Here is a 27,822-nt window from a genome sequence, read left to right on the forward strand (position 1 = left end):
TATCAAAGTTCTGAATTTTTAGGAGCCTCCGAGTTCTGTATCTCTGAAACCCTTCAGTGGTTAGTACACTTCTCAGCACACAGTAAATATTCAGTAAAGGTAAATGCTGGCTCACTATGTAGCTATTACTTTAAATAGGACCATATTTGTAGATACCATTTCTTTTGAAAAATACCTTCAAGTTCTTTGGGTTCTCTTGGACTTCAGCACTTCATTTCATTCATGCGTAATGGTAGGTAAGCAAAGGAGTACATTGCCTGAAAAAGACTTCAGAGGCTAGAGCTACTCTTAAATCCAACAAATATATGGCTTTGGCAACTTATACCTCATGGAAATGAAATAGAATTTTAAAATGGCCAAAAATAGTTGAACATATAAGCAATAGGAAAATCATTTAACATTTATGAGTACCATCCTTTTAAGATCCAACACGATGACCACCACTGTCATTCATAAGGAGACATCTTAACATAAATGGCTGTGAAACAAAAAAATTTTAAAGTAAGGAGAAATATTTGCAATCACATAGCATTTTATCCTTCTCACAATGATGTCACTGTCATTTTATGTTTTCACCCTTAAAACATCACAAGCCAGGATGGGTATTAGTACCTCTGTTTTACTTATGTTTTTTAAACATAAGAGATTAAATTATTTTTGCAAAGTGATGAGGCCAATAAGTCACACATCTGGGACTCGGAATCAGGTTTTCTGAATCACAATTCGATATTCTGACATGTTTAAATATTGCGGCCCTTACAGGCAGTAATTCATTCACAATTGCTTGTTTCATGATCAGGGATGTATTTGTTAAACAGCGCTACCACCTGCTGGTAAGTTTTCCAATGATGCACATAATAGCAAATTTTAAAAAGGCCAAGAAGTAAAAGGATAACCAATACCATTTATTATTACAACTCCATTTATCTACGACATTTTGTAACTGTACTTCCTATTGTGCTATCCTATCCGCTTAGGTACTGCTTTGTAAAGTAGCTGGATGGATCCTCCACGATTAAGCATCCCAACATGTCTTTTCTCAAGACCTTCTAATTGGATTGATTTCACATACTTGTTGAGAGGGTTCAGAAGACACACCTTCCACCAGTACAGTGAGGAATCAACTTGGAAGGTGAGTCTCAGCAATCTTGAAGAGCTCTGTGATTGCTCTTCTCTGTAGACCAGAACGCACAGTGGGAAGTTCAGTCACTGAAATGGGAAATCTAAATGCAGCGGGAGTAATGTGATCATGGGAAGGCAAGGGCCAAGTGGCAGTGCTCAACCACCCAGGACAAGGTAGAATGGTTACAGTCATGGGTTTGAGAGTCAAACAGCAATCACAATAGTCTGACTTACGTAAACCTAGGACACTGGCTAGCTACTTTAAGTGTTCTTACAAGTAAAATAGACTGGAAACCTATTAAATTCTTATTGAATCTGTGTAACCAAAGAAGTCGTGGTGGAATGAATAAGAGTCTAAACTGAATCAGAGAATTATGGCTCCTCATTCCCAGAGGTAAACCAGTTTATAGACCTAAACCCGTTGATGAGGGGAAGCCAGGTCCACTACAGCAAGGACCCCATTATACTACCAAAAATTTATAATGTGTTAATATTTCATCCAGCCTTCATTAAAGGGACCTATGGCCTTTTACCAGGGTAACCATACATTCGAGGGAAAGAAATAATCAGAACCTGCAGTAACTACTCGACACTGGCTCTGAAATGGCACTAATTCAGGAGACCTAAAACCTTACTGTGGCTCACCAAAATAAGGACTTAAGAGGTCAGGTGATTAATGGAGTTTCCCCTTTGGTCCATCTCTCAGCTGACCAGTGGTCCTGAACCAATCCTGTGAGTATTTCCCCCGTTTTAGAATGTGAAATTGCAATAGGCCTACTTAGCAACTGGGAGAAACCCCAGGCCCCAGAAATGCCTGACCTACGGAGTGAGGGCTATTACGGTAGGAAAGCCCGAGTGAAAGCCATTAGAACTGCCTCTACGTAGGAAACTAAGGCAAGAGAAATACAACATTCCTGGAAGGATTGTAGAGGCTTGTGCCATCATCAGGGACTTGAAAGATACAGATTCCCTCACCACATGCTGACTCAACTCTCCCATTTGCCCTGGGCAGAAGACAAATGGTCATTAGAGAATGACAGTGGACTATTCTAAGATTAACTAGGCGGTGCCTCCAACTGCAGCTGCTGTACCAGATGTCATTTCATTACTTGAGCAAATTAACACATCCCCTGGTACCAGATATTCAGCCATTCATCTGGAAAACAGCTTTTTCTCCATCTCTGCCCTTTATGTCCACCAGAAATCTTTTTTTTCAAGCGGCAAGGCTAGTAACACACCTTCACTTATGCAAACCTATGATGTTGGCTAGTTAATCTTGGTCCTGCCTCAGTTGCATATCACAACTCTCCAGTCGTATGTCATAATTTAGTTCAGAGACAGTGACCACTTTTATGTTCTATAAGGTAGCACATTGGTCTATTCTACTGATGACAAGATGCATATTACACCTAGAGAGCAAGAAATAGCAACTAGTTTAGAATGGTGATATCCGATCACCATGCCATAAAGTTGGGCGTGCACAGCAAGACTCCATAATCAAATGGAAGTGGTACACCCATGACCACCCTGAGCAGATGCTGAAGGTACAAGTTCCAAAAAGTGGCTCAAAAGCCCCTGATCAGTATTCCTGCTACACCGTCTTCTCTCTCCCAGGCTGATCTAGGGCCTCATAGGTATTTCCTCACTATCACTGATACAAGACTAGAGCCTAGTTTAAAATGGTTCTGCACAGGGGCGCCTGGGTGGCTCAGTCAGTGAAGCATCTGCCTTCTGCTCAAGTCACAATCACGGGGTCCCAGGATCAAGCCCCACATTGGGCTCTCTGCTCAGTTGGGAGCCTGCTTCTCCCTCTCCCTCTGCCCCCAGCTCATGATCTCTATCTCAAATAAAGAAATTAATTAATTAATTAATTTAAACAAACAAACAAATAAATAAAATCCTTAAAATGGTTCTGCACAAAATGCAGGTCCTCCCTTATAGCTGTAACACTATAGATGTCTAGATAGATCTAGCAAATGGCTAGATAGAATAGCTCTCTGGGGGATATCCCTGAAGGAAAATGATGAAGAGAATCCTCTCCATGGACAGTGCACATGGTTTTTCACTTTGCTCAGAAGGAGAAATGTTGGACAGATAGGTAATTATATACCAATTCATGGGTTGTAGCAGTAGTTTGGCTGAATGGTCAGGGATTTGGAAGGAATAGAATTAGAAAATTCAAGACAAGAAAATTTGGGGATGAAGTATGGGGCTAGACTTCTTTGGGAGAAAAAAAAGGTATTTGTGTCCCATGTAAACTCTCACCAAAGGGTGACCTGAGAAACAAAGTATTTCAATAATCAAGTGACTAGGAGGACTTGATGACCTGTTCTGTAGATACCAGTCAGCCTCTTTGCCCAGTCACACCATCAACACCCAATGGGCTCATGAACAAAGTGGCCATGATGGCAGTAGTGTAGGGATGAACAGGATCGTGCATATGGACTTCCACTCACTGAGGCCAACCTGGCTATGACCAGCACTGAATGTCCCATCTGCGGCAGAGGCAAATTCCAGGTCACCCATACAGCACCACGCCTTTAGGTGATCAGCCATTAGCAGGTTGACTACACTGGACCATTTTCATCATGAAAGGGCTATGTCTTGTCCTTACTAGAATAGACCCTCACTCTGGATATGGACTTGCCTTTCCTCCATTCAACGCTTCTAGCAAAACTACCTGCCATAGATTTACAGAATGCCTTATCCATCATCGCAGTATTCCACACAGCAATGCTTTAGATCAAGGAACTCGTTTTACAGCAAAAGGAGTGCAGTGATGGGCCCACGCCCATCGAATTCACTGGCCTTACCATGGTCCTCACCACCCCAACGCCACTGGCCAGATAGAACAGAGTAATGGCCTTCTGAAGACTCAGTTACAGTGCCACCTTACTAGCAATTGCTTGCAGGTCTCTAACAAGGCTCTCTAGAAGGCTGTATATGCTCTGAATCAGTATATGGTGCTATTTTTCCAAAAGCCAGGGTAAACAGGTCCAAAACTCAAGTAGTAGAAATAGCAGTGGGACCATTCAATATTACTCCTGATACCTCCTGGCAAGATTTTTGCTCTGTGTTCTTGAGGTAATATGCTCTGCTGGCCTAGCCATGTTATTTCCCCAGGAGGAAAATCCCCCAGGAGACATAACAATGAGTCCATTTAACTGGAAGTTAAGACTGTCACTGGCTAGCCACCTTGGGCTCTTCACATTTCTGAATCAACAGGCCAAGAAGTGAGTTTCACTGTCAACTGGAGTAATTGATCTAATATCAAGAAAAAAACTGGACTACCACTCTATAAAGGAGGCAAGGCAGAGAGTATGTCTGGAATACGGGCAATTCCTTAGGGCATCACTGAGTAGTACCATGTCCTGTGATTAAGGTCGATAGGGAACTACACCAACCCAATCCAAGCAGGAGTTCTAATTGCCCAAATACTTCCGACATGCAAAACTGGGTCACCTCACCAAGACCAACTGAGGTGCTTCCTGAAAACAAAGAGAATACCATCTGATGAGGGCCCGAATAGAATAAAAGGCAAAGGAAGGAGGGATTTGCCTCTCTTTTTTCCTGCCTCATTAGCTGAGCAGAGACATCCCATCCCATCTCTTTTAGTCTCAGACCAGACTCATAGCATTGGCATCTCTGCTTCTCCAGCCTTCGGACCTGGAGTGAATTACACCACCAGCCTTCCTGGCTCTCTAGCTTGCAGATGGCAGACTGGGAGACTTCTTAGCTTACATAACCAAGTGAGCTAATTTCTAGTAATAAACTTCCACATAGAGACACCCACATGCATATGGACACATATATACATATCCCATTGTTTCTGTTTCTTTGTGGAACTAGGTTTCTTGTCTGGACATTCTAATTTTGTCATTTCTTGTCTGGACATTCTAATTTTGTCGTTTCTTAAAGGGAATCAGAAAAAAAGTATTCTTTTAAGTAAGCACCCCAACTTATGAAAAAAGTTGCAAAGCTCAGACTTAAGCAAACAATTTATACTGGCTCTACCCATAGTTGATTTAGCCAGTCTGATCAAGTCTAAGAATCCTTCCAAAATTCAGTTCTTCTGAAGAGAAATATGGGGGCTATAGCAGAATCCAATAACTAAATTTCTCAAAGAACCTTCCATTGTGGACATCTTTCCAACGTAAAAATTTTTCAATAGTCATAACATTTATCCTTGGAAGACAAGCCAATGTAGTAACTGAATTTTCACAAATAAAAATATTGGGAATATCTTGTTTTATTTAGTCAGCATGTTGGTATTCCAATTAGTTATCCCACTGTACCATAGAAGAATCGTAAAAAAAAAAAAAAAAAAATTAACCTTAATAAAGGAAAAAAAAAACTGTCAACATCAGCGGATTTAACAAAGTAATATTTAAAGTGTCTTGAAGTAGATTTTTTTATCATAATCCTTTAACTTACCCACTTACAGAGTCTAACTGAACAACGTGAGCACAGAAAGATAACAACCAGGAGAAACTGAAGAGCTTCCCAGCTGTAATTGCATTAGTAACAGTTCCTTGGGCACATCATATGAAATCAAGGGAGTTCATTTTATTGATTGGTCCCAAGTATTAAAATTCAAGAAAAAAAAGTCTCCATTTGAACCACGTAAGAAAGAGAAAAACTCTTGATCTTTGATTCCATATTCCTGCCAAATATATTAGATCTTTAAATTCACAGATGATAAGCAGTTATTTCTAGTTTCATAATAAAAAAATAGCATCTTTTCATATTGCTTGCCTGTTTTAAATTCTTTCCACAGAACCCTTAGGTCACATTGAATAGCAATACATTTGGCCAAAGGAGAAACCTAGTCATCTTTATTTTCTGTTCTCTCTCTCACTTTCAAAATCCAGCCTATTTCCAACATTCTCATGCTTACCTCCTAAGCATCTTGGAGTCTGCATAGTTCTCTCCATCCCCACTGCCATCCAGCATCCAAATCCCCATTCTATCTGACCAGAATTACTAACACACCCTACTACAAAAACTTCCTGTGTGTCATCTGGTTCCTGTCCCGTTAATTCTCTCTTCTGAAATCACATCTCTCTTTTCAGAACACAAACAAATATTGATCATATTTTATGCTCTGCTTGAGATTCCTCAAACCCTCAGGAGACTGCTGGTCAAAGTGTGGTCCGAGAACCTGCAGCATGAGCAACACCTAGGAGCTTATTAGAAATGCAGGAGAACGAGCTCCACTTGAAAGCTAGGGAGTAAGACTCCCTATTATTAATTATAGGAACTATATATATTATAGTAACATTCCCAGGTGTGAATGCACATTAAAGTTTAAGAGCCACCGCATCAAGATCTAATCCAAACTTCTTCACAAGGCCAGCAAGGGTCCTCATGAAGTAGCCCCCACTTACCTTTCCTTCTGTTGCCCCTGACAATCCCCATCCACCCAATGAAGATGGTATGAGGTCCCGCCATCTTTTCCATACCATCCTAATTCCTTGCTTGCTGACCTTTTTAATCTTTTAAAAATTATTCCCCCAAAGAAAATCACCTGGTAGACTGAGATAGATGTTTCAACTAGGTACTGTAATGACTCTTTCTACAACCTTATTGTAGAACGTCTCTCAGTATTGTAATGGTCTGTGTCCTCCAGACTACCCTAAGTACCCCAGAAATAGAGACCTAGTTTAAATCATTTGCTGTAGTGTATGTGACACCAGAAAATAGCATCTATTCATGTGCAATAGATATGTGTTCAAAAGTTGAAAGGGGAAAAAAGGTTATCTCATAGCCTACTTGGGTGTGGTTTTTTCCATGCCAAACTACGCACAAGAGCAATTTTGTGGGTTGTTTTTGTTTTTAACTTAAAGGAAACTAATTCTGGAAACCGAGGCTAAATGTAGTAGGACATACTCAGACAGTCACTTGGGGACAGTTAGGGAAGAGGAGGCAATCCAAAAGGTAGTATCTCAGAGAAAGATGAAGTCAAAGCCAGGTAAATGGTCTAGGAAGTTGTTAATCTCAATGTGGCAGTTAACATAGGCATTTACAGGTACATAAAAGGGAAAGACACTGAGTAAATCATATGGGAGCACGTTGGTTCTCAGTGGGACAGAGAACATGCAAAAAGTCACCGAGTCAAAAAATTGAGCTTATAAAGAGAAGTCTGCAACCTTAAGAATGGATCGTTCAAGGAGTAAAGAACCCAATAGGTCAGAATGTCATGCTTTTCTGTTCTCAAGGATCTTTTCTCTTCCTCCGCATCTCATTTTTTTCATCTACAAATCATTTCCTTTGTCTGCAGAGGAGGATTTCACACTCCAAGTGGCTTGTATTTTTAAGATGCTATATACTCTGCAGAGCTATGTGGATAAGGAATTACTGGATTTCCAGAATGGATGCTAGGAAATCAGTGACAATAAACCAAGCTAGTTAGTGTCAAAGCCTGGACAGTGATTGTGGCAGTGAAAGTGGAGAGCATGACATACATTTGAGTGACAGTAAAGAGGCAGGGTTGATAAAGGAGATTATGAACTGAAATAGAGCCTCATTGGTGATCTTGTTTAATACCATAATATCTGATCGATCTAATACATTGCTGAGGGAATTCTAAAAATAAAGTATTCTCTTCCTAGGCCAGTGCTCAACAGGGAGGACATAATTCAGGTAGAGCATAAAGATTGTGAAGCCTAATGGTGAAAAGCCAGGCAACTTCTAGTCCACCATCTCTCAGGCTCTCCTTGGGCTAGAGATTAATCTCCAAGCTGAGGCCCAGCCAGGGCAGCTGAATAGAATACCAACAAAGGAAATTGAAGTTGACGGTGATCAAAAAGGTATCATAATCTTTTTTTTCTTTCTATTCCTCAAATGAAATATTTCTAGGAAAAAAAAAAGTCTGGTAAGTATGTGAGTTAGAGAAAAAGTTGAGTGGGGAGCACATTGTCTTCAATGCTCAGAGGAGAATTCTGCCTAAGCCAACTTGAAAAAGCTGTATAAAAGAAAGTAAAAGCATTCCAGAAAACACACTCTGACAGCTGTGCACATGTGATCCTGGAGACTTAGTCTTCCCAAATGAAACTGTGAGAAAGAAAATTCAGGTGAAATTGGATGCCAGTCAGCTCATTAAGGTTTGTTTAGATAATGCATGGCAGAACAATGTGGAACATCAAGTTGCAACTGTTTCTTGTGTTTGTAAGAAGGTCGTGCACAGGGATGGTCATTTGAAATCCCCAGAGTTTCAGCTGTAAACAAAGATGACAGGATATCCTTCACCTAAACAAAACAGAATAAAAACAAACCCCACATTTATATAAAGGCAATTTCATAGCCTTTTAGAATAGAATTTTAAAGACATACCAGAAATAAAAGGAGCTTTTTTCCAGATTGATAAAGGCCCAGACAAGCTAACACATATTCATCCTATATAGACTCTTGTCCCAGAAGGTATCACTAAGGTATGGTTACCTATAACTACTTAGTACCTAAGAGAGTGACTTGCAAATATTTAGGTTAGCATTTACATCATTTTGCTTGCCTCTTTTTATATTGCCAAGAAAACAGCAGCAGAGAGATCTTATTAACACCTCTCTAACACCCCATTAATATCATGCGCACTCAGCACAGACCGAAAGCCAACTCTGGAAATAAGGACCAAGCCCTAAGGTAAGGCCTACTTTAAACGTAACCTAAAACAAATTAAAACCAAGTCCTGAAAGATCACCAAGGAATATTTTGAAGATTTACTTCCCAAGTAAGAAGGGCTTGAGAAACACCCTGAGCTTTTCAGAGACTCTAAGAAAGCATTAAATCAAGCCTATACAAGTCCTAAGTGTTCAGTTAATAATTAACTGCATGCTCACAGAAAAAAACCTAGAGTTTCCACAAAATGGTTTCTCAGTAATGTGCTTTACACATAAAAAAATAATGCTAGAACTACAAAAACTGAAGTATTGTTAAACATAGTTTAAAAAAATTGTTATTAGACACCTAATCTAAATTGGCCAAGATGGTAAATTTGGCAGACAATATTTAACACAGGAAGTATAAATATGCTCAAACAACTAGAGAAAAGGATGTTCAAAGAAATAGAGGAAAATACAGCCTTGATGAATGAACAGATAGGAAATAGGAGCTGAAAAATGAAAATTATCAAAACTAACCAGGAAAACTCTACTTCTCTCCAGGAATGGTTAATTTTGAGAGGATTTCACTTTATAAGTAGAAAACTTAACAAAATGCATAAAACAACTGATATATTTTCATTATACATATTTTAGTTTAACATTACATTCTTTACCTTCATTGTATTTCTAAGACCACCATATTTCAGGCAGCCCTTATTAAAACAGTTTGTGTTAAGAATTTTAGATTTAAAATATAAATATCGGCTAGAAAGCTTCAGTTCTATTTTTAAGTAATAAAAATTTTCTCAGTTTTCTCTAGAGCAGTATACTTTACAGGTAAGGAAATTTCTTTTTACCCTGTCAAATATAACCTTTTACTTCCAGAGAAATATAATTGGTGTCTTTGAGAGAAATACTCTGGGGCCCTAAAGCAAGAAACAAAGAAGTTGATTGAGATCAATAAAAACAGCAATTGCTGATTTTAAAGCAATGACAAATTCATAATTTGTCAACTGTATGTCTGAAATCCATTTTCCTTAAAAGGTTAGCATGAAATATAAAGAAGCCAAGATTATCTCATCAAAAAAGTGCAGAATATTTAAACAATATTAGTATTAGCATAGTAAAATATGATTTGAAATAAGTATTTTAGTAACTTAAGTTCCCATAGTGTACTCTAAATACCGATTCCTAAGAAACCTTTAAATAAAAATTATATCACAGATAAAAATGTTGCTTTTTATTTAAGAAAAAAATCTCATTGATCTTATTAATTTATTCAGTCAACAGATATCTATTATTGAATACCTACAATGCTCTTGGCATAGTTGTAGATGCTTGTAGACAAAAAAGATAGAAAAAGATCTCTTCCTGCATGTAGCTTTTATTGTACCATGGAGAGAAAGCAATGATTAATAAATATGATATATTAGTCAAGTAACATGTTAGTAGTTAATAAGTGACTTAGGGAAAAAGAATAAAGAAAAAGTAAACCAGAATAAGAATGATCAAGAGTGCCAGGGTTTTGTGTTTGTAAAATCCTCTTACCAAATGAACTGTAGCTATTTTTTCCAACATACTAGTTATTTTAATAAAACATTTTATAGTGCAAAACAGATCCTATGTTAAGAATGCAATATCCATGGGCGCTTGGGTGGCTCAGTTGGTTGAGTGTCTGCCTTCGGCTCAGGTCATGATCCCTGGGTCCTGGGATCGAGCCCCATGTTGGACTCCTTGCTCAGCAGGGAGCCTGCTTCTCCCTCTCCTCCCTACCTGTGCTCTCTCTCACTATCTCTCTCTCTCTCTCTCAAATAAATAAATAAAATCTTAAAAAAAAAAAAAGAATGCAATATCCATACATAACCAAATATTCCTTTGAATTGCCATCTCTTTTGGAATTTCAGTTAAACAAAGTTCAATTCTTCATACCTTATTTATCATGTGACATAATTTTAAGAAGAATTCAATTAAAACGTTACAGGAAATATGTTACTTTTCTGTGTATCTTTTTTCAGTAGAACAGAATTTTCACGTAAAGCTAGAATTCTATCACCATTTATTTCTCTACACAGGAAACCAGAAAATCCTAAGACATTATCCACTTAAAGGTTAAAAGTAAAAGATTAACCTTTTACTGAAGAATATCTTGTGATTATTATTTATAGTCATACAGTTTATTTGTATAAATCCCCCAGATTTATTATTATGATTTGTCTTATAACCCAGTAGTTAATGCTGAAATTTAAAAATGGTCAATAGCTATAGTTTATTACCTTAATTTTAATAACTATAATTTTTAGTTATTTTTAATTTTTAGTACTGCTTAATTGCAAAACTGAGTTGACTTTGAAGCAGCTCAGCATACAGGTCCCTGCCCCAAGGTTAGTATAGTTCACTGATCCAAAATAGCCAAGAAAAGGGGTATAGATCAATGTACCCTGGGACTAGTCATCTGCCTGTCAAAAGTCAGCTTCAGTTACCAGAGAAGAACCCGATCCTTGTGAGAAGAAGCTGTTGTACCCAGAACAGTGATGGATCAGTGGAATGTTCATACTCTAATAACTTGTGACCCAGAGGGCACCTGATCCAAAGCCAATCCTCTCTCTGCACAAGTTCAACAAGTCAGAGACCAGCATTTTCTGCTCTCCACAGCCCAGAGTGGTCAGATGGTTTCAAGGTAGCATCAGTCACTAAAATTTTTTTAAAAAACAGTTTTAGCTCAGCATAAAAGGACTGTTGGACAAAACGACATTATTCTTGAGCTCGTAGTCACAGAAACACATCCATGTTCCTCATTCTTCCGTCCCTTTTAACTTCACTGTAAATAGGTGTGAGGTTGACTTGTCAACTCAAGTTAAACCTCTAAATGCTTCTGCCAAAATCATGAATTTTAATTCCCCTCATGTTTATTTCAAGAATTCCTTTAAAGACAGGAAAAACTCTTGAGTGACTGGCACAGCATTCAATGTGTTGCCCACAAAGTACAAAAAGTTCAAGACCTATTTTATCTTCTCCATCCCATGTCCAATTTAGTAAGGAATGCCACGTGGACAAAATTAGTTCCTTAAAATGAATTGAACAGGGCCAGAAACTTAGGCTGCAAGCAAGACTAGAAGCTGTTTGGGTGGGATCAGATACCTGTTCACCTCTCCAAGCAAGAGATGACTGCTAAAAGAGGCGCGAACAAATTTAGGTTCAAACGCAGGCTCCTGGTATCTTTGGCCATCATTCCAAATGGAATCAATAGCACCTCTCTCACTGTCTTCATGGAAATTTGTACCTGCAGAGAGTCTTTGTTTTACCTCATACTTAGGTCTTCTTGTTTCTTCTACTAAATCGTAATCAGCTTTAGTTCAGGGATAATATTTAATTATCTCTGTAACTCTTGCAGTCAATATAGTCCTTTTCACACAGAAGCCAGTAAATAAGTGGTCACTGAATAAAAAAATGGGGGGTTAGAGGACCCTGGCCTGAGGAGTCCCCCAGGCACCAAATGTTCCCACATTGCTTTTTAAAAAGGCTGATTCTTATCTTCTGCAGAAGAAACAAAATACCAATTGTTTTATGGTAAAAAAAAAAAAAAAAGTTTCAGCACCTTGCCTAGGAATCGTAAGACTAAGCAACATACAGCACTTGGATATTATAAAACTACATGAAATATGCCAGGCTCTCTCCGCCTAAGAACCTAGTCTGCATAGCTCATTCCAAACACGTATTAATCACTAGTCGTATTCTAAAGGTACTTTTCTCAAAATGTGTGCTCATAACTCATTCTAGTTTTAAAAGACTTACACATATAGACTATAAAATGTACATAGACAAGTTTTAGGTTTAATCACAACTGAAATGAAGGTAAATTTAAAATGTAGGTATTAGAAATTAAAGTATATAGCTTTTACTCTGTATCAACAAAATCCCAGGCACTGGGTTGAATTGCTTAGGTATGTAAGAGCATATATTCTCTAAGTTGGAGCTTGCGGGGCATGTGGGTAGCCCAGTTAGTTGAGCATCTGACTCTTAATTTTGTCTGGGGTCATCATCTCAGGGTCATGATCTCAGGGTCGTGAGATAGGGTCCTTTGTGGGGGTCCTGGCTCTGTGCTGCCCAGTCGGCTTGGGATTCTCTCCTCTGCCTCTCCCCCGTCCCCCCATGGGCACTCACTCTCTGTCTTTCTAAAAAATAAAAATAAGTTGGAATTTGCTTTACCCAAAGTGAAGAAAATATTTAAATGACAATCTAAGGTTCCTCGCCTTTAAGGGGTAATGAGAAACTAAGTTCTTAAAGGAAAACCATTCCTTCTTAAAGTAGTTTTGATGAATTAATCAATGAAGAAATTAAACGGTTTTGGTAAATGTAACTTACCAGGAAGACAATTTCTTTTATAAATTAGTTAAACACAATCTTTTGCAGGTGGGGGAGAGAGGCAATGTGAAGAAGGAGGGGTGGTAATCTGTTTTCAGAAGTAACAAGTTTTTTTTTTAAGATTTTATTTGTTTATTTGACAGAGAGATAGAGAGCACAAGCAGGGGGGAGAGGGAGAGGGAGAAGTAGGCTCCCCGCGGAGCAGGGAGCCCAATGTGGGACTTGATCCCAGGACCCTGGGATCATGACCTGAGCCAAAGGCAGACATTTAACCGACTGAGCCACCCAGGCGAGCCTACTAACAAGTTTCTATCCGTAAGTGCTCTTATAAACTCAAAGTGGAGAAGGAGAAGACATTTTTGTTATGAGTAACTGGCATAAAGAAAAATATTTTTATGTTAAAATACAACAGAAAAGGAAGAATGGTCACTTACAGAGGACCTGATCTGTGCCTTATAAAATACACTGAAAAAGAAGTATTTTATAAGCAGTAATATCATTAGAGTTTTTTTTCATTATAGATTTTTTTTTAACCTAAAAAGTAACTGTTGAGAAAATACTCAAGTTTTAGAGATAGGTATGTATGTTGGTATCCCTGTGAACTAGTAAAGGAATCAGTATATTTTGGCTCTTCTACTTATCTCCTGACACTTTTAGAAAGGACAATAACCACGCCCTCCCACAATAGTGCTTTGGAGTCTCTACGGAAAACAGAGCCCAGGGGGAGAAGATCATGTGATCCCCCAACCTGGAGAGACAGAAAGCAAAGTTTAAAGGCTGTACCTCTTCCTTAGTTAATAGTCTGTAGAACTGGGCGCCTGGGTGGCTCAGTTGGTTAAGCGACTGCCTTCGGCTCAGGTCATGATCCTGGAGTCCCTGGATCCAGTCCCGCATCGGGCTCCCTGCTCAGCAAGGAGCCTGCTTCTCCCTCTGACCCTCCCCCTCTCATGTGCTCTCTCTCTCTCATTCTCTCTGTCTCAAATAAATAAATAAAATCTTAAAAAAAAAAAAAATAGTCTGTAGAACTTCATACAATTAATAAAAGTGTTGATGTGTGTGAGGTGAGTCCTCTCTTTATCCTTATATACACACATTTTATAGGTTAAGAAAAAATAGTAGGAAAAAAAAAAATTCCCCAAGAGTTCACCTGTCCTCTATCAACCCAATGAAGTGAAAACAGGTCCTGCCTGTTTGTGAGTGCCCAGAGTATACATCCTGCTGTTTCATGGTTATTTAATTACGCAGTGACTCATCAAGTTCTTATTCAGTCAGAGAATTATAAAAAAGCAATCATCATGAAATCAACACTGAGGATAAGTTATACCAAGGGGCAGGATTTAGAAAAGTTATATTGCTGTTTTCCTTCTTTGTTGGCCCCTCAGCCTCGAATTCTGGATGGTGGTCAGGAATCACTCACCAGTGAGAATGATGAAGAATTTTCAAGATGTGTTGATGGAACATTGGAATATTCTCAGTTTACCTCTGCCTGCTGGCATTTTTCTGCGTCTGCTTATGGTCTTTATGACAAAGGAGGTTATTTTAAAATCAGAAGTCAGTTTTAGAAACGCTGTGGCAGGGGCGCTTGGGTGGCTCAGATGGTTAAGCATCCGCCTTCAGCTCAGGTCATGGTACCAGGGTCCTGGGATCGAGCCCCGTATCAGGCTCCCTGCTCAGCGGGGGGCCTGCTTCTCCCTCTCCCACTCCCCCTGCTTGTGTTCCTGCTCTCGCTATGTCTCTCTCTGTCAAATAAATAAATAAAATCTTAAAAAAAAAAAAAGAAAGAAAGAAAGAAAGAAAGAAACGCTGTGGCAATGAAAACCAAGTCCTAGTCAGAGGACTGTATGGAGTAGACAGCAGTCTTAATCTTGATTGTGTCCTGGCTGAGGCACAAATTAAGCAATTCTCCTAAAGTGGGGCATTAGGCAGCATTGGGAGCCAAGCGTGAAACCCAAGAATCTCAGCTACTACTTTTAAGAAGCCCACATGCCCGAAAACATTGGCTACCGGGCAGGTAACCAGAACGACAGCTATGGAGACACGGAACTAATGAGCAGCCCGAGATGGGCAGTGGAAGCCAGGATAGAAAGGGGAGCCTCTTGAGGCTGGGCCAAGCGCCTGGCACTGAGGCTTCCCTCTCCTCCTCCTTCCCACGACAGTCGAGGAACACAAAAATAAATGAACGTGTAAGCATAAAAAGAATTGTAGGTGGTCACCAGAATGTTAGAGACCACTAATTTCCTGCAACTGTCAAAGTACATGGCAATATGCTAATAAAAATAAAGTCCAGGAGAGAATTAAAATGGAGATGACAGGGACGCCTGGGGGGGCTCAGTCAGTCAAGCATCTGCCTTTGGCTGGGTCATGATCCCAGGTCCTGGGATCGAGTCCCACATGTGGCTCGTTGCTAGGCAGGGCAACTGCTTCTTGCTGCTCTCCCTGCTCGTTCTCTCTCTGACAAATAAATAAAATCTGGAAAAATAAACAAAAAATAAATAAAATGGAGATGAAAGCCCAACTCCCTGGTGGAGCCCCAGACTAGCCAAAGCTCAGTGCATACAGCAGAGAGAGCAGGAAAGAGAAGAGCAAAATAAAACACAAGTTTTCATTTTGTGTCTTTCTACAGAGCAAATACGCCGCCAAGTACACACAGCTTACCTCCCTCTTTCAGCCTAAAACTCTTTTAGCTTCTTGTAAAGATCTGTAAAAAGCTGCCTGGAAAAAGCTATAGTCCTTTTGTGGGTGCAGATATCCCAGAAGAAGTCCTCATTCTGGCATTTGGGGAACTCCTCATTTATAAGGCCGTTCTCTGGCTCCGACCACACAACCTATTAGTCAACAAGACTTAGAGCAAGACAGACAGACATTGCACTCAGCCTTCTCATTCAGGGGAGAGTCCAAATGAGTAAAGCACATGTACATGCAGAAGAGAAGCCCATACCAGATACTTGCTATCATCACAGTTTTGGGGTTTTTAAGATTTTTTTATTTTTATTTTTATTATTTTTTTTTTTTAAAGATTTTATTTATTTATTTGACAGAGAGAGAGAGAGAGTGAGAGAGGGAACACAAGCAGGGGGAGTGGGAGAGGGAGAAGCAGGCTTCCCGCCAAGCAGGGAGCCCAATGCGGGGCTCGATCCCAGGACCCCGGGATCATGACCTGAGCCGAAGGCAGATGCTTAATGACTGAGCCACCCAGGCGCCCCTAAGATTTTTTTATTTTTAAATAAAAAACACACTTAACGTGGAGCTCGAACTCACAACCCCCAGATCAAGAAGCGCATGCTCTCCCAACGGAGCCAGCCGGTTGCCCCAGTTTTTGGGGTTTTTTTGTGTGTGTGTGTGTGTTTTTAAGATTTTATCATCACGGATTTTAATTCTTAAATTTGAGCAAACAGCCACTGATTATCGACCATTTGAAAATACCCAGCAACAAAGAAGAGTAAGAAAAACAAAAGTGATCTTGATAAACAAATAATTCAACAATGAAAAGAGATTTTTTAAAAAAAAATAGAGTAAGCTGCCCAGATTCTGATTTATCTTAACATATACTGCACCTCACAACTGAAATCTGTTCATCAGGCCTAGAATTGAAATGGTCCAAATTAGAAAAGGAATCAATGCACTCTAAAATGTCTGCCTTCTGATGAGAATGTCATGATTATATTCAATAAATAGAAATGACTGAAAGTTTGGACAGATTTAGGTATTTTTTTAAGAAAAATCAAGGGTTTTAAATAACATTTTTACCAATTTTTTTTTTTTTACCAAATTTAAAGAGAATTACACTATGCTCTGATTTTTGAGGAGAGTAAGAGAAAGTAAAATTCACCTGACTTGTACGCTTAGAACATAAGAAATGGAATCCTAGCACATAGAGAAGTTTTACAGTAGAGTATACATGACAACAATGTCCAGTACTTACCGCTTTTCTACATTTAGCTTCAATCCACAGACAAGGCATAGAAGGCTATGTTGATAGCAAAAAGAAAATGTGTCTGTGTTAAGTATTTATATTAATTACCTAGAATTTGGGGCATTTGTCTATTGCTCTATAACAAAAATCTCTCAGCTCTTAGAGGCCACTTGTAGGTCTTAACGATTTGTTGTTCTCCTAACACGGGGCTTACCTTTTCAAATCCACCATGAAAATCTCCCTTCTGTCTCAGATAGCAAAATGCTGTCACAGGAAGGACTGCGGCATCACCTTCATTGCGGTCCCCTTATCTTCACAAGCCCTGCTCTCACTCAAGGCGAAGAGATTATACACAATACATATACTAGGGGGTGGGAACCTTGGGGTCATCTTACAACTCCGCCCACCTCATTATTTAAGTGTGTACCGGGGGCGCCTGGGTAGCTCAGTCGGTGAAGCATCTTCCTTTGGCTCAGGTCATGATCTTGGGGTCCTGGAATTGAACCCCACATTGGGCTCCAAAGTCACTGGGAAGCCTGCTTCTCCCTTTCCCTCTGCCCTGCTCCCCCTGCTTGTGCTCTCTCACTCTGTCAAATAAGTAAATAATAAAATCTATAAAATAAAATAAAAACAAGCAAACTGTCATAAATGAAAGGAAAATAAAGAAATATGAGGAGTCAATTCAATTGTAGTAACGTGTCCTGGAAGCTCAAACAGGAAAGGGACAGAAGCACAGAAATCAGTGTAATACAAATAAAGTCTGGGGTTTAGTTATTAGAGATGTACCGATGCTGGTTTCTCATATGTGACAAGTAGACAGTGATAATGTAAGACGTTAAGAGTAGTGAGAACTGTACAGTCTTTGCCATATTTCTGTAACTCTAAAACTCAAAATTAGTTCAAATAAAAAATTTGATGTAGCCACTAGTATTTACATCTGACATAGTAGAGAAGCAAGGGAAATTGCTTAAAGCTGACAGGAGATATGCATAAGAATATTAAGAATATTAATATATAATATAAATATATAATCAACAGAAGAGGTAACCATCATTTGGGGAGGAAGGCGAACAGGGGGTGGGTGCCGTTAAGTGCATATACAAGGTTATCTGTAGTCATTTGTAAAGGGATGGAACTGCCTTGGAAATCAGTCTGGCCATTTCTACTACATCTCTGTGAATGGACTACTTAAGACCTAGTAATTCCATTCATACTAATCTGCCTCGTGGAAATCTGTGCTTATGTTCACTAAAAAGATACACAATGATTGTTTGAAGCAACCCTATTCATCACAGCCCAAAGTGGAAACCACAGAAATGCCCATTGATATTAAAGTGGATAAAAAATTGTATCAACTTCAAAAACAGACAAAACTCATCTATTGAAGGATAAGTCAGAACAGAATTGACTTTCAAAGGGAGGGAGAAGGGAGGAAAGCAAAATACAAAAAGTGCTCCTCAAAAATGGGTAATGTTGAGCAAGATGGCGGAGGAGTAGGAGACCTGGATTTCCTCTCCTCTCAGGAATCCAGCTGGATAGGGATCAAACCATTCTGAACACCTACAAACTCAACAGGAGATTGAAGAAAAGAATAGCAACAACTCTCTGAACAGAAAAGCGACCACTTTCTGGAAGGTAGGAAGTGTGGAGAAGTGAATCCGAGGCGATATTCGGGAGGATAGACGGCGGGGGAGGGGCCTCCGTCGGCCGCTTCTGGCAAGTGATAGAGCCACGGAGCACAAAATTGGAACTTTTAGAAGTCTGCTCCGCTGAGGGACGTCACTCTGGTGGCGAAGTGGGGGGTGGAACCCTCGCGGGACAGTGTGGTCTCAGGACCCTCGGGGTCACAGAAAGACCGGGGGTGCCTGAGTGCGGCAGAGCTCCCAGGTATCGGAGCAGGGAAGCCGGCTGCAGAGACGGAGCCCAGGCGCGGGCTCTCAGCTCGGGGTTGCTATAAACCGTGATCCGCGGCACAGTTGGGCCACTGCTCCTCCAGCGGGGACCCAACAAGCGGCAGATCCGGAGAGACTCACCTTCTTCCCCCGGGAGGAGAGGTGCGAGAGCACACTGCGGGGATCCGCTGGGTTTGGAGACTCCACCCGGGGTCGGGTGCCAGATAGAAAGGCGCGGTCACAGGCCGGGTGAGCGCGGAGTGTGGCCGGAGACCGGGGAGACGGGAGTGACTGACTGCTTTTCTCTGGGGGCTCGCTGAGGAGCGGGACCCCGAGTTCTCGGCTCTGCCGGGGCGGAGACTGGGAGGCCGCCATTTTCACTCTCCGCCTCCAAAGCTGTACGGAAAGCTTGCAGGGAACAAAAGCTCCGGAGAGCAAACCCGAGCAGATTACTTAGCCCGGACCGGCAAGGGCGGGGCAATTTTGCCTCTGGCAAAGACATTTGGGAACCACGGCAACAGGCCCCTCCCCCAGAAGATCAGCGAGAACAGCCAGCCAAGACCAAGTTTACCGATCAATGAGAATGGCAGAACTCCAGCGCTAGGGGAATACTGCACATAGAATTCATGGCTTTTTTACCATGATTCTTTAGTCTTTCAAAGTTAATTATTTTTTTTAACTGTCTTTTTTTCTTTTTTCCTTTTTTCTTTTTTTTTGAATTTTTCTTTTTCCCTTTTTCAACCAACATCTTATCAATCCCTTTTTTAAAAAAAAACATTTTTATTTTTCATTTTTAAAGTCATATTCTATCCCTTCATAGTAGTTACCCGTATTTTTGGCATATATATATATAAGTTGTTCTCTCTTTAAAATCTTGAGATAGTTTCTTCTAACAGATCAAAATATACTCTAAATCTCTAGTGTATGGTTTTTTTCTACTCCCCTGCCTGATCACATTCTCTCCCTTTTTTCTTTCTTTTTTTTTTTAATCCTCTTCTTTCTTTTTTCAAACAACTTATCAAATCCTTTTTTAAAATTTTTTATAATTTCCATCTTTACAGTCATATTCCATCCCTTCATCATATCAACCCTTATTTTTGTACATATATAAGTTTTTCTTTCTTTAAAATTTTGGGAGGGACTTTCTTTTAACAGACCAAAATACACCCAAAATCTAGTGTGTGGCACTGATCTATAATCCAGCCTGATCATATTTGATCACATTCTATTTTTGTTTTGTTTTGTTCTGCTTTTGTTTGTTTTTATCTTTATCTTTTTCTTTTTTCTTTTTTTCTTTCCTTTTCTTTTTTCTCTCTTTCCCTTTCTTTTCCCACTGCTTCAGGTCTTTTCTGATTTGTTTAGAGTATATTTTCTGGGGACGTTGTTACCCTGCTAGCATTTTGTTCTCTCATTAATCTATTCTCCTCTGCACAAAATTGCAAGACGGAAAAAATCACCTCAACAAAAAGAACAAGAGGTAGTACCGACTGCCAGGGACCTACTCAATACGGACATTAGTACGATGTCAGATCTAGAGTTCAGAATCATCACTTTAAAGATACTAGCTGGGCTTGAAAAAAACATGGAAGTTATTAGAGAAACCCTTTCTGGAGAAGTAAAAGAACTAAAATCGAACCAAGTAGAAATCAAAAAGGCTATCAATGAGGTGCAATCAAATATGGGGGCGCTAACTGCTAGGATAAATGAGGCAGAAGAAAGAATCAGTGAGATAGAAGACCAAATGATGGAAAATAAAGAAGCTGAGAAAAAGAGAGACAAACAACTACTGGATCACGAGGGCAGAATTCGAGAGATAAACGATACCATAAGACGAAACAACATTAGAATAATTGGGATCCCAGAAGAAGAAGAAAGAGAGAGGGGGGCAGAAGGTATAATGGAGCAAATTATAGCAGAGAACTTCCCTAATTTGGGGAAGGAAACAGGCATCAAAATCCAGGAAGCACAGAGAACCCCTCTCAAAATCAATAAAAATAGGTCAACACCCCGACATCTAATAGTAAAACTTATGAGTCTCAGAGACAAAGAGAAAATCCTGAAAGCAGCTCGGGAGAAGAGATATGTAACCTACAATGGTAGAAACATTAGATTGGCAACAGACTTATCCACAGAGACCTGGCAGGCCAGAAAGGACTGGCAGGACATATTCAGAGCACTAAATGAGAAAAATATGCAGCCAAGAATACTATATCCAGCTAGGCTGTCATTGAAAATTGAAGGAGAGATAAAAAGCTTCCAGGACAAACAAAAACTAAAGGAATTTGCAAACACGAAACCAGCCCTACAACAAATATTGAAAGGGGTCCTCTAAGCAAAGAGAGAGCCTAAAAGCAACATAGACCAGAAAGGAACACAAACAATATACAGTAACAGTCACTTTACAGGCAATACAATGGCACTGAATTCCTATCTTTCAATAGTTACCCTGAACGTAAATGGGCTAAATGCCCCAATCAAAAGACACAGGCTATCAGATTGGATTAAAAAACAAGACCCATCGATATGCTGTCTGCAAGAGACTCATTTTAGACCCAAAGACACCCCCAGATTGAAAGTGAGGGGGTGGAAAACCATTTACCATGCTAATGGACACCAAAAGAAAGCTGGGGTGGCAATCCTTATATCAGACAAATTAGATTTTAAACCAAAGACTGTAATAAGAGATGAGGAAGGACACTATATCCTACTTAAAGGGTCTATCCAACAAGAAGATCTAACAATTGTAAATATCTATGCCCCTAACATGGGAGCAGCCAATTATATAAGGCAATTAATAACAAAAGCAAAGAAACACATTGACAACAATACAATAATAGTGGGGGACCTTAACACCCCCCTCACTGAAATGGACAGATCGTCTAAGCAAAAGATCAACAAGGAAATAAAGACTTTAAATGACACACTGGACCAAATGGACTTCACAGACATATTCAGAACATTCCATCCCAAAGCAACGGAATACACATTCTTCTCTAGTGCCCATGGAACATTCTCCAGAATAGATCACATCCTAGGTCATAAATCAGGTCTCAACCGGTACCAGAAGATTGGGATCATCCCCTGCCTATTTTCAGACCACAATGCTTTGAAACTAGAACTCAATCACAAGAGGAAAGTCGGAAAGAACTCAAATACATGGAGGCTAAAGAGCATCCTACTGAAGAATGAATGGGTCAGCCAGGAAATTAAAGAAGAATTAAAAAAATTCATGGAAACCAATGAAAATGAAAACACAACTATTCAAAATCTTTGGGATGCAGCAAAGGCAGTCCTAAGAGGAAAGTATATAGCAATACAAGCCTTTCTCAAGAAACAAGAAAGGTCTCAAGTACACAACCTAACCCTACACCTAAAGGAGCTGAAGAACAGCAAATAAAGCCTAAACCCAGCAGGAGAAGAGAAATAATAAAGATCAGAGCAGAAATCAATGAAATAGAAACCAAAAGAACAGTAGAACAGATCAACGAAACTAGGAGCTGGTTCTCTGAAAGAATTAACAAGATTGATAAGCCCCTGGCCAGACTTATCAAAAAGAAAAGAGAAATGACCCAAATCAACAAAATCATGAATGAAAGAGGAGAAATCACAACCAACACCAAAGAAATACAAACAATTATAAGAACATATTATGAGCAACTCTATGCCAGCAAATTAGATAACCTGGAAGAAATGGATGCATTCCTAGAGATGTATCAACTACCAAAACTGAACCAGGAAGAAATAGAAAACCTGAACAGACCTATAACCACTAAGGAAATAGAAGCAGTCATCAAAAATCTCCCAAAAAACAAAAGCCCAGGGCCAGATGGCTTCCCAGGGGAATTCTACCAAACATTTCAAGAAGAATTAATACCTATTCTTCTGAAACTGTTCCAAAAAATAGAAATGGAAGGAAAACTTCCAAACTCATTTTATGAGGCCAGCATTACCTTGATCCCAAAACCAGACAAAGACCCCATCAAAAAGGAGAATTATAGACCAATATCCCTGATGAACATGGATGCAAAAATTCTCACCAAAATACTGGCCAATAGGATCCAACAGTACATTAAAAGGATTATTCACCACGACCAAGTGGGATTTACCCCTGGGCTGCAAGGTTGGTTCAACATCCGCAAATCAATCAACGTGATACAATACATTAACAAAAGAAAGAACAAGAATCATATGATCCTCTCAATAGATGCAGAAAAAGCATTTGACAAAGTACAGCATCCTTTCTTGATCAAAACTCTTCAGAGTATAGGGATAGAGGGTACATACCTCAATATCATAAAAGCCATCTATGAAAAACCTACAGCGAATATCATTCTCAATGGGGAAAAACTGAGAGCTTTCCCCCTAAGGTCAGGAACGCGGCAGGGATGTCCACTATCACCACTGCTATTCAACATAGTATTGGAAGTCCTAGCCACAGCAATCAGACAACAAAAAGAAATCAAAGGCATCCAAATTGGCAAAGAAGAAGTCAAACTCTCACTCTTTGCAGATGATATGATACTTTATGTGGAAAATCCCAAAGACTCCACCCCAAAACTGCTAGAACTCATACAGGAATTCAGTCAAGTGGCAGGATATAAAATCAATGCACAGAAGTCAGTGGCATTCCTATACACCAACAACAAGTCAGAAGAAAGAGAAATTAAGGAGTCGATCCCATTTACAATTGCACCCAAAACCATAAGATACCTAGGAATAAATCTAACCAAAGAGGCAAAGGATCTGTACTCAGAAAACTATAAAATACTCATGAAAGAAATTGAGGAAGACACAAAGAAATGGAAAAACGTTCCATGCTCATGGATTGGAAGAACAAATATTGTGAAGATGTCAATCCTACCTAGAGCAATCTACACATTCAATGCAATCCCCATCAAAATACCATCCACTTTCTTCAAAGAAATGGAACAAATAATCCTAAAATTTGTATGGAACCACAAAAGACCCCAAATAGCCAGAGGAATCTTGAAAAAGAAAAGCAAAGCTGGCGGCATCACAATTCCAGACTTCCAGCTCTACTACAAAGCTGTCATCATCAAGACAGTATGGTACTGGCACAAAAACAGACACATAGATCAATGGAACAGAATAGAGAGCCCAGAAATGGACCCTCAACTATATGGTCAACTCATCTTTGACAAAGCAGGAAAGAATGTCCAATGGCAAAAAGACAGTCTCTTCAACAAATGGTGTTGGGAAAATTGGACAGCCACATGCAGAAGAATGAAACTGGACCATTTCCTTACACCACACACAAAAATAGACTCCAAATGGTTGAAAGACCTCAATGTGAGACAGGAGTCCATCAAAATCCTAAAGGAGAACACAGGCAGCAACCTCTTCGACCTCAGCCGCAGCAACTTCTTCCTAGAAACATCGCCAAAGGCAAGGGAAGCAAGGGCAAAAATGAACTATTGGGACTTCATCAAGATAAAAAGCTTTTGCACAGCAAAGGAAACAGTCAACAAGACCAAAAGACAACTGACAGAATGGGAGAAGATATTTGCAAATGACATATCAGATAAAGGGCTAGTATCCAAAATCTATAAAGAACTCATCAAACTCAACACCAAAAGAACAAAGAATCCAATCAAGAAATGGGCAGAAGACATGAACAGACATTTTTCCAAAGAAGACATCCAAATGGCCAACAGACACATGAAAAAGTGTTCAATATCGCTCGGCATCAGGGAAATCCAAATCAAAACCTCAATGAGATACCACCTCACACCAGTCAGAATGGCTAAAATTAACAAGTCAGGAAATGACAGATGTTGGCGGGGATGTGGAGAAAGGGGAACCCTCCTACACTGTTGATGGGAATGCAAACTGGTGCAGCCACTCTGGAAAACAGTATGGAGGTTCCTCAAAAAGTTGAAAATAGAGCTACGGTATGACCCAGCAATTGCACTACTGGGTATTTACCCCAAAGATACAAAAGTAGGGACCCGAAAGGCTACGTGCACCCCGATGTTTATAGCAGCGATGTCCACAATAGCCAAACTGTGGAAAGAGCCAAGATGTCCATCAACAGATGAATGGATAAAGAAGATGTGGTATATATATACAATGGAATATTATGCAGCCATCAAAAGGAATGAGATCTTGCCATTTGCAACGACGTGGATGGAACTGGAGGGTATTATGCTGAGCGAAATAAGTCAAACAGAGAAAGACATGTATCATATGACCTCACTGATATGAGGAATTCTTAATCTCAGGAAACAAACTGAGGGTTGCTGGAGTGGGGGGTGGGGTGGGAGGGATGGGGTGACTGGGTGATGGACACTGGGGAGGGTATGTGTTCTGGTAAGCGCTGTGAATTGTGCAAGACTGTTGAATCTCAGATCTGTACATCTGAAACAAATAATGCAATATATGTTAAGAAAGAAAAAAAGAAGAAGAAGAATGTAGCAGGAGGGGAAGAATGAAGGGGGGGAAATCGGAGGGGGAGAAGAACCATGAGAGACAATGGACTCTGAAAAACAAACTGAGGGTTCTAGAGGGGAGGGGGGTGGGAGGATGGGTTAGCCTGGTGATGGGTATTGAGGAGGGCACGTTCTGCATGGAGCACTGGGTGTTATGCACAAACAATGAATCATGGAACACTATATCTAAAACTAATGATGTAATGTATGGGGATTAACATAACAATAAAAAAATTAAAAAAAAAAATAATGGGTAATGTTGTGTTTCTTAATTTGCTAGTTATAGGAGTTCGGTCACTCTGTGAATTCACTTAGATGTTCAGGTATGATATGCATACTTTTCTGGACAAAAAAAGTTATTAAAAAAGTTGTTTGATTTTTTTAAGGGGTTGGGGTTAGGAATTGTGGTGAGAAAGAAAGGAGCAGGCATGTTATTGTTTTAACAGACATGTTCAACTATTTCATTTTTCAAACCTGCGTTTTAAAATTTGCATTTTAAATAGAGGCCAGGGATTATCTGATTTACCTTTTTCTCTCTAGCATAAAACATGCTGCCCACCGGATAGTAGGTACTCACTAAACATAGAGCAGATGAGGGCGTGAATGCAGGAAGAGAGTAAGTAGCAACTTCAGAGCTCCAGGAGATGACAAATCAAGACCTCTAAGAACATCAAGTGGTTTCCACAGAGAACAAAAATCACAGGTATATCTAATTAACCTGGAAAATAAACATCCATTTGTATTTGACTTGAAGGGAACCATTATACACCTATTAGAATGACCCGAAGCCCAAAACAGAGACACCACCGCGTGGGGCCAACGGCATGAATCCACACGAACTCTCACTCACTGCTGGTAGGAATGTGAAATGTGAGAGCCACTTTGGCAGTTTGCCAGGTTTTTACAGAACTAAACATATTCTCACATATGATCCAGCAAATGCACACCTTTATGGTCTCTGTAAGGAGTTGAAAATTCATGTCTACACAAAACCGCATGTGGATGTTTACAGCAGCTTTATTTGTACTTGCCAGACCTTGGAAGCAACCACGTGTCCTTCAGGAGGTGAATGAATAAAAAACTGTCACTTCCAGACAATACAGTGTTATTTGGTGCTTAAAAAGAAAAAGGAAAAAGCTATCCTGGCCTGTTTAGACATGGAGGAAACGTCAACACTTATTACTAAGTACAAGAAGCTGATCTGAAAAGCCAATCACACACACTGTAGGATGCCAGCTCTATTACGATCTGGAAAAAAGCAAAACTATGCAAACAGAAACATCAGTGGTTGTCACAGGGTGGTGAATGTGCAGGGAGGAGGCAGGGGTGGGGGCGGGCAATAATGAAGCAGGCCACAGATGGTTTTTAGGGCTGAGAAAATATTCTGTATGATACTATAATGATGGATCTACGTAATTTAACATTTGTCCAAAGCCAGGGAATGTAGAACACCAAGAGGGAACCCTAAGGTAAACGATGGACTTTGGGTAATGATGATGCATGTAGGTTCATCCTGGATAAAAAGTAAGTACATCAATACCATGCTGGCAAGTGAGATTAGTAATGGGGAACAGGCTGTGCGTAAGTGTGGGCAGGGGGTATATGGGAAATCTCCATCTCTGCCTCAATTTTGTTGTAAACCAAAAACTGCTCTAAAAAAAAAATCACATCTTGAATAACTTTTCTACGAAATAGGGCGAAAAAGGGTATGAAGGAAGACTTAGGAAAGGCACTAAAGCTGAACAGAATCAATGAGTCTAAAGTACCTGGATTTTACAAATCAACAGGCTTAAACCTCATCGTGTGATATTTAGGGTTTAAAAAATTCCTAATATCCATGAGGTCAAACACCAGAAAAAGCTATCAAAGGTAACTTCTCTCCAGCATCTTTGAAAGAATACAACTTCTTTGCCTTCAGGGGTTTAAAAGTGGCTCTATTTTATTGAGTAAATGGGCCAAGGAGACTCTATTTTGTGTGTAAGCCTGTCTCTCAGATTTATGCCATTTGGTTTAAAAACCGAAAAAATCTACTTGCTGGCATTTTGCTAACTATATCCTAAAACACTCTATCATACTGTTGGTTCACCCATTGTTCCCCATACACAGAGGTTAAGGAGAGACCAAAGAAAGAGTCAGACCATCTCCGATTGATAGATGGCAGTTCTAATAAGCAAGGGAAGTTAACAAGGCTTACCTTGGGCAGCTCCAAGATAAGGAGGTATCCGCATCCACCTGCCCAAATCTTAATAGTTTGTATGTATGTATGCATGTACACACACACACACACACACACACACACACACAAGTCAGATATACCATCAGGGTCTCAATACCTTACTCTCTCAAAGTTATATCCCTGCAAGGGCTCTCACTATGACAACAGTGCTGGAACTCCATTCCAAGGACAGGGAAGGGACGAGGGGCTTCTGATTGTCCAGATCCAGCTTTAGAGTCAGGCATGTCCTCTTGATGACCTCCTCCAACAC

General features: G+C 39.9%; 1 pseudogene; it reads left to right on the forward strand.

Annotated features, from left to right (window-relative positions):
- Nucleotides 1-229: 229 nt before the first annotated feature.
- On the forward strand, nucleotides 230-8,345 carry LOC118532930 (small ribosomal subunit protein eS7 pseudogene; annotated as a pseudogene).
- The last annotated feature ends 19,477 nt before the right edge of the window (nucleotides 8,346-27,822 follow it).

Source organism: Halichoerus grypus, chromosome 2, assembly GCF_964656455.1.
Source record: "Halichoerus grypus chromosome 2, mHalGry1.hap1.1, whole genome shotgun sequence".
Classification (NCBI taxonomy): Eukaryota; Metazoa; Chordata; class Mammalia; order Carnivora; family Phocidae; genus Halichoerus; species Halichoerus grypus.